Raw genomic sequence first — 7,445 nt, 5'->3', positions numbered from 1 at the left:
GTCGCAAAGAGTCAGACATGACTGAGCAACCAGGCACACACACGAGTGTACCTACAGTTCAGCGTCCACTCCTGTGGTTGTACAAAAGTCACCACCATCCAACTCCAGAACCTTTTCATTTTGCAAAATTGGTCCTGACCTTTTAGATGGTCCTAACACATTCAAAACTCATAATACACAGAGAGGGTCAAGTAAACCCGGGAATGGCCACAGAAAAGATATACTTGCCCTTCGATGCGTATGGTCTCATTGAACTCACACAACGACCTGTGGGGCGGCCGATCATGCTCACTCCACAGGTGAAGAGACTAAGGCTGGGAGAGGTGAAGTCGCTCGTCTAAGATTCCCCAGCCAATGAAAATGGCAGAGCCGGGGATCTGAGCTGGATTCAGTTTGATTCCAGGTTCTTTCTAGAAGCCCAGGGCCTCCTCACCAGGGGGATGACAGAGAGTGACAGAGACAAGAAGCCTGCTAGTCCAGGAGCCTGAGCGGGTGTCCCAGACAGAGACAGCGACAGAAGGACAGACTGGGGCAGCCAGAGGTGTGAACCCAGAACCACTTGGAGACAGGACTGGCTGGCACCTTTGGGTTCACACAGCAGGACCCGCACAGGGGACGGGGCCCCACACCCAGCCCCTGGGGACCACTGCTGGGTGGAGTCTGACCTGGAAGCTGATGTAGGACACATGCACGCAGCCGCAGATGGAGATGGTGTTGACTTGGTCGAAGGGCACACGGTGTGCATAATCCAGGAAGAGGCTCCCGTTCACCGTCACCTGTTGAGATGAGCGCACATGGAGGAGGGCGTCCAGAACCAGGTGGGAGCACACCCGTGCCGCTGGGACCCCTGCTTCCAGCCGTTCGGTCCTGCATCTAGTTCTTGCATCAATCCCCTGTAGGTCAGGGCAACAGCCTGCAGAGCTGTGCCAGTTGCAGGAACATGCTCAGGACCCTAAGTGCATCGAAGGGCAACCTCCACCTGACTCTAGTCCTTGGCTTCTTCGTTCTTCTGGTGTGTGTTCATCACAGTAGGTCTGTCTTTCTAGTCTCAGCTCTCCTGTGGTGTTATTGAAATATACATGCAAATGTCCATGGGGAGCAGAGAAGTGATGTCAGGTTGTGTGATGAGGGGGTGGGGACATTCATGTTCACACAGAGAAAAGGGACACAGATGTACTCAGCTCCCCTCCCATCTCCCCAAGCCCAGAGACACCACTCTGCTTGCAAAACCAATGTGCAATGCCAGGCGGAACTAAGTCTTTAATAACACCTGGATAAATGCAGCAACAAGGTAACAGGAAAACAAATATTCCCAGGGACCTGGAGTGGAAGAAGGGCTACGACAGAGAAATGGAAATAACTTGGACTGAAGGACCCAGGAGGCCATAAAGCATCACGGTGACTTCTCCAGTGCTTACTTCCAGAGTAAAAGAAGCAACAGGTGAAGGTGGGTAAGGAGGTGAACGTGTGTAAGGAGACTGCGGCCTTCCAAGCAAATAGTCCTCTTCTCTGTAAAAGTGTTGCTCACATGACTATTTAAAGGCTGCTCGCAGCACCTTATGGGGCTGGGGAACAGACAGCTGAGGAGAGGAGAGTTCCCACTCACCTTGACCGTGGAGCTGTCTACCTCGAAGCAGATCTCAAACAGACTCCCCTTCTGGAAGGGCATCTGCAACTTCCTCTCCTCCGGCCCCCAGTTTCCTAGCTGCATCGTGTTGCAGACCACATACCCACCCTCTTCAAAACGAGGGTTGAAGTGGAAGGCAATGTTGTCCGTGTCACTCGTGCCCATCTGAAAGTTCACTTGAAACCTAGGTCAGGGAAAATCAGACAGTATCCTGGCTTACTGCCAAGGGTGGGAGCAGGAGGTGCTCACTCTTTGACTGACATCATCTGGGAGCCTGCGAACAACCTGCGTGGCTGGTTGGTACCCATCCCTAGTCTCGTCCCATCCCTTTGGTTCATCGAATTTGCAGTGTGTTTTGTGCAGTTACCACATTTTGCCCTTACAGTGTGGTTTTCTAAAAATAAGGAGGAAATGGGTAAAGAAATTTGTGTCCAAGTTGGAAGTAGAGGAAGGTGCCTAGAAGTGAGAGTCTTGGGGGCCAAGTGGTGGCTCCCTGGAGGTCAGCCTGTGTCTGCTCAGTTGGGAAAGAGGACAAATGGAAAGAACAATACATTGATGGGACTCTTATAGAGATGGTGTCTAAAGGGGAGACGTAGAAAAAGCCCTAGGTCTCTGGGCATGGGGACCTCAGAGTGTGTGTCTGTCCTTTTTCAGAGGGTGTCGTGTGTCCAACTGACCTGAGAGAGGTCAGCAGGCCTGGACCCTGACCCCAGATCTGCCCCGTTTGTCATCTGCAATGACCCAGGACCATGCTATCCTCAAACTGCCCCAGGCAGAAAAGGGGTGACTGCCTTCCTTCAGGGATGACAACTGAAACGGCCCAAGGGCACCCCTAAATTAGTATCTCTTGTTCCCATCTCACCTCAGAGGAAGCCCCTCACCATCTCCATCTCTTTTGGACATAGCTGAAACTATCAGGTGAGGAGAGAAGACAAAAGGAGCTTCCAAGGGGCCTAGCTCACCAAAGGGATGCAACAAGTGCTTGTTCTGCTTTTTCCCAGATGGAGCTCATGCCTGTCCCCTAACCAAGGTCCAGCCTGAATTATTCAATGAGCATCTCTCTCCCAACACCTTGCCTGAACTCAGCCCCCATGTGGTTCCCAATCTGCTTCTCGGGGTCACTCAGTCTCCCAGCTAACACACAACAGTCAGACGGCACGTCTGGCTCCCATGCCATCACCACAGAACCAGGCACTGCCCCACACCCACGGGTGGCCCTCCGTGGACATTCTCCCAGCAGAGTGCGCTGTCTGCTTGTTTATCCGGGCTTCTTTCGGCCTCATGGCTCGAGGATCTTAGTCCTCTGATCAGGGATCAAATCCATGACCTCTGCAGTGGAAGACTGGAGTCCTGACCACTGGACCACCCGGAACCCCCAGAGCCCACTTGCTTTCATGCATAAGGGTGTGAGTCCTGAATGCCATCCTGAATACCAGCATGCTCTGTGAGCCCTCAGCCATCAGGGGCAAGAGGAACTGGTGCGTTTCTGAACCCAGCAGCCCTCCCTCCAATGAAAACGAAGCTCCGAGTGACCCTGAAATGAGAAATTTTAAGTTCCTGTTTCTGTTAAGGTGGAGATGAGTGTTTCTGACACGTCTCTGGGTGTCGTTTTCCCCTTGCAGTCCCCCAACTTCATTCCTGTGTTCCTTTGAAAATTCTGCCCCAGGGAAGGAGAGAACAGCAGCTCCCATCGGAAGGGGGACCCTCGGAGGTAGAGACAGGCTCTATTAGACAGGGTGGGAGTAGAAAGCCCTCCTGTGCTGGGAGGAAGGGTTGGCACAGGGAGGGGCAGAGAGGGGTGGAGTTCATAGTCAAGGTCCCGGATTCCCCTGCAGGCAGGGTTTCAGAACCGGGTGCCTCATTTCCCTCACAGTCCCCTGCAGGCACTGAGGACTCTCAGAGTCCCACATCACTGTGGCCGTATCACCTGGCAGGGGAGGCAGTGGCAGAGGAAGTCATCTAGAAGCCAGATGTAGAAGTAGGGCTATAGTGGGGAGGGGCCTGGAGGGATCCAGAAGGTCCCCAGGCCCCATGCAAAGTAATGAGAGGAACAGCGGGGGTAGAAGTCAGCTGGGATTGGACAGAGAGGCTTCTGAGACAGGCCACGTGTCCAGAGGGGCCCCTGTGGGCATGGCAGACCTCAGGGTGCACAGGTCCCAGGCCTCCACACCACCCGGACCTCAATAGAGTTCAGCCAGGGCTGCATGAACTCCTGAGGACCTCCCTCCTCTGGATTATGGGCAAGCTCTTCTCTGTTCCCAGACAGTCCCCCTCGGGAGAAAGGCAATGGGAAACTGCTGAGTTATCTATATTTTGAATTGACTTTCGTGAGAAAAACCTTGAGACTGAAAGAGACCAAATACAACTTTGATGGCAAGTTTAAATATTTCCAGGTCACCTGAAATGAAGTCTCCAAAGTAGATGAGACTGGCTAGAGGAAATGAAGGGTGCTGACATATCTGCAGCTCTGGGTCATTGTATACGAAGTTCAGTCCCAGAACTCCACCTCTGAGCTGGCCTGCTTCCCTCCCTAGACCGTGAGCCTCCATTCCCCCTGTCTCTGGGGAGTCTGGCTAATGGTGCCCCAGATGCTACAGGTAGGTGGTAGGGGGCGCTGAGCATTGTTGGCAGGGCCGGGCCCTTCCCAGCCCCTGAACAGGGTGGGGGCAGCTTGGAGGATGCTGTGTGGACCATCCTGAGCTGACAGCACCCTGGTTCATTCAGGGGTGATGCCGAGAGAGACAACAATCCCCCGTACCTGTTTTCGTCTGTGGAAAGAACACGCCCCATGACGGTGACCTTGTGTCCATCCTGGAGACCCCCTACGATCCTCCCAGTGAAGGGAATAGGCTGTGGAGAGGAGACAGTGGTCAGTTGGCATGCCTCCTTCTCTCCATCCTCTCCAGCCCTGACCGGGGCTGGCCTGGGTGTGGGGCAGCAGCCTAGGGACCCAGTGCAGCCACGAACAGGACAGAAGGAGCCTCAGCTCCACGGACCTTCCAGCCCTGGAGTGAGGAAGTGACACAGATATTCTGAGGTTGGGAGAAGGAGCCCCTCAGGCTCTGAGAGGATGTGACAGGGTCAGATTGGCAGCTGGCAAGGGAAGAAGTGGTGAGTACACAGCCCTGAGATGGGAAGATCCAGGGGAGAGAGGAGGGTGGCTGGACCCCAAGCCAAGCTGCTGGTAAAGACCCAAGTCCTGGCTGGGGACTCAGGGGTCCACCATGGACCAAAGAGACCCACCCAGCTGTTCTCGAGGATAAACCTTCTGCTCAGCTGAGCAGGCCAGGAAGAGGTCATCCTTCCCCTCCTGCCCACCCCACTCAGAGAACAATGGTGACCTTGACCTTTGTCCCCCCACAGCCTCAGAAAGGGCCTCTTCCTGGGTGCTCTCTGCAGCCAGGGGCAACCCCCTTTCTGCTCCTGCTCCTGGGCTCCCATCCTTCCTCCAGGCCCCGGGAAGCCTCCCAAGTCCTCACTGGCATCTCCACGCCTCCTGGGCCCCATCACCTTGTCATGTTCTCTTTCCTGAGCCTCTTTAAGCACCCAGGCTTATGGTGAAGATGCTTCATTTTAGAGCCAGGCATCCTTCAGGTTGGAATCCTGATTCTGCTGCTCATTACCTGAGTGGCCTTCAGAAGCTTATTTAACTTCTCTTTGCCTCAGTTTCTTCATCCATGAAACGAGAACAAGTCCCAGCTTCTGGGTGACACTGATGATTAGTGAGAAAATGTCTGTGGGGAGAGACTGGCGCATCCTTCCAGAATGCTTTCTATCTAACGTGGTTCTATAAACTGCCTTCAACACAGCTCTGTCTCCAAGTCAATTTTCACATTTTCACACTGTTGGAGTATTTTCTACCGTCTCCTCTAAGTAATACTTTACAAAGATTAAATGCTTACAGGAGCCAGGCAGGTGATTTGCTTAGCTGAGCTGGCCAGGTAGGGGGCAGTCGGGAGTGGTGGAGACTGCAGCAAAGGAGGCATCATCCCCCTCATCTAAAGAGCAGTGTCCACTCGGCTGTGACCCGATCACCTTCCAGGCCCGGTGCTGTCAGAGCTTCCAAGTCTTCAGGAGAAGACAGAAATCTGAGGTTTTTCTTCTGTAAAACTTTCTAATTTTGGGGGGTGAAATGCTTTGAAAAGGATTGTAGTAGGTTTCCTTCGCTATAGGTGACATATAATGAAATATTTGCATTGGACTGATATATCTAAATTTGCTTCAAAACAATCCAGGGGTGGAAAGGAAAGTAGAGCTGGGCAGAGATAAAGCAGATAGTCCATGAGTTGAAACTGAGTGACTGGTATGTGTTGTTTATGATACTAATATCTCTGTATTATACTTTCTCTTTGGCAAGGAGTTAAAACAAACAGTCCGCAGACCAAACAAAAAAAGATACGCACCAGCTCAATTCAGTCCTAGTCCATGTCCTTTGGTTGTAGGACGACTCAGAATCCAGGGAAGACCCTCTGAGCCCAGTGTGCACAGTTGGCCCTGGGAGAAAACCAGTGATGCCAAAACCCCATTCAGACAGACTGTGCTCCTGGACCTTGGGCAGAGGTGTCTTTTGTGGCCCCCAGGTCTGATCTGAATTCTGCCATTAAAAACTTGGTGACATTAAGCAAATCACAACGTCTCTGCATCTCTGAGTTCTTTCTGTCAAAATCCCTGTCAGTGATTTTGGAGAAGAGGAATCAGCCTACCACAGGCTGACTAGCATGGTGCTCTTGCCTGAATCCCCTCATTTGTTGGAGTTTGAAATCCCCCTAAGAGCCTTTCTCACTATCAGGAGAGACAAGGCTGAAAATGTATCCACCTGGCAGCATGGGCTCCTCCCTGAAGCATATTCACACTAAGGTATAGAGTGGTAGGAGGGGTCCTCAGGGCACAGAAGGAAGGCAGGATGGAGGAAGCCCTGTGTGGATCATGGGGGCGGGCAGTACAGATTAATCTTAGGGAATTATTCCCTCCCAAAAAACTTCATGAGATTTTAATGTCTTCAATGGTGCCCTCACATTCTGAAACACAAGATGATTTCAAATTGAGTATAATCTGAAGACAAGATTACTCATTGCTGCTGCTGCTGCTAAGTCACTTCAGTCGTATCCGACTCTGTGTGACCCCAGAGACAGCAGCCCACCAGGCTCCCCTGTCCCTGGGGTTCTCCAGGCAAGAACACTGGAGTGGGTTGCCATTTCCTTCTCCAATGCATGAAAGGGAAAAGTGAAAGTGAAGTCGCTCAGTCCTGTCTGACTCTTAGCGACCCCATGGCCTGCAGCCTTCCAGACACCTCCATCCATGGGATTTTCCAGGCAAGAGTACTGGAGTGGGATGCCATTGCCTTCTCCGAGATTACTCATTACTGCATTCCAATAGCAAAGAGTTGGAAATGAATCCAGAAGTCCACCAGGAAGAAAATGGTGAAATTAATTATGGTATTTCCACACAACAGATTCTAGGGAGACTTCACAAGAAAAGAGGAAGAAGGGACCACTTTGAGAACTGATAAGTAATATTGCCCTCTGTATTATTTTTTAAATGGGTAGGAGTGGCTATATACATATATTTACTTATTATAAATAAAACTTTTCTGGAAAGATTCAAAGAAACAGCTAATATTTATTGACTCCAAGAAGGTTATGGTAGACCGAGTAATTACACCCTCTCCCGTTTCCCCACCAAAAATGTCAACATTATAATCCCTAGAAGTTGTGAATATCTTACTTTACTCAGCAAAAGGGACTCTGCAGGTATGATTAAGAATCCTGAGACTGTGGGGGTGGGGGTTACCTGGAATATCTGCCTGAGCCCAACAGCC

The sequence above is a fragment of the Budorcas taxicolor genome, chromosome 19, assembly GCF_023091745.1.
Source record: "Budorcas taxicolor isolate Tak-1 chromosome 19, Takin1.1, whole genome shotgun sequence".
NCBI classification, from domain to species: domain Eukaryota; kingdom Metazoa; phylum Chordata; class Mammalia; order Artiodactyla; family Bovidae; genus Budorcas; species Budorcas taxicolor.
Note: the sequence above shows the minus strand (reverse complement) of the source record.